This window comes from Sinocyclocheilus anshuiensis, unplaced genomic scaffold (genome assembly GCF_001515605.1).
Source record: "Sinocyclocheilus anshuiensis isolate Anshui unplaced genomic scaffold, SAMN03320099.WGS_v1.1 scaffold3468, whole genome shotgun sequence".
Classification (NCBI taxonomy): domain Eukaryota; kingdom Metazoa; phylum Chordata; class Actinopteri; order Cypriniformes; family Cyprinidae; genus Sinocyclocheilus; species Sinocyclocheilus anshuiensis.
Genome location: NW_015549743.1, coordinates 28,953 through 29,694, shown reverse-complemented (window position 1 = coordinate 29,694; position 742 = coordinate 28,953). Strand labels below are relative to the sequence as shown.

The 742-nt window shown below is 32.1% G+C and overlaps 1 pseudogene; it reads right to left on the bottom strand.

Annotated features, from left to right (window-relative positions):
- Window positions 1-292: 292 nt before the first annotated feature.
- The window catches only part of LOC107660830 (B-cadherin-like), a 7,742-nt pseudogene continuing 7,292 nt past the window's right edge, over window positions 293-742 (bottom strand).

The following is a 742-nucleotide window of genomic DNA, read 5'->3' as shown; positions in this document are numbered from 1 at the left end:
AAATAAAACCAAAGTTTTTTTTTTTTAGATAATGTAATCTTGTTAAAATTTATTTCATAAAATTGGTATCGAAAAAAGTATCGTTCAGGAACCGGTATCGAAGTCAAGGTATCGGTATCGAACATCTTTGAACGATACCCAGCCCTACTCTAGAGTTATTTTTTCTAGCTGATTATCAAGTTTAATGTACAATGAATGTCTTTCCTGAGGTAAATGAGACTTTGTGACATTGTTTTACTGACGTCTTTCTGTGCCTGAAATATCTCATGAATTATCAGGAACTAACATGAGTTCAAAGTCTTTCATTCATGACTTCATGGATGAACAACACCTTAATTAAGACATTAAGTAAGGTGAGTACATCATCATGATTTATAATTTATTACGCATGATCATGATGTTTTCTTTGTTCACAAAAAACAAGGTCTTTACTATCCATTGTGGATAAAGCTATGCTTATGGTACATGATTCAAAAAAGCATTATTTCGTGCATGTAAGACTTCTTGAATTATTAAAGGAATATACAAAAATCCACATTACCTCATGCATGCATACAGGCTAGATCAGTATATCAATTAATGTGAGAACTAATGTTTTTCATTAGATATGATATGAGTTATCAAGCATGTTCATATCTTCTTCATAGTAGCCTGCAGGTAAATGGACAGACCCCAACATTGGCCAATCACAGCACATAGTATGTGAATTCTGTTAACATCCAAATACAGTAGTCATCATTAA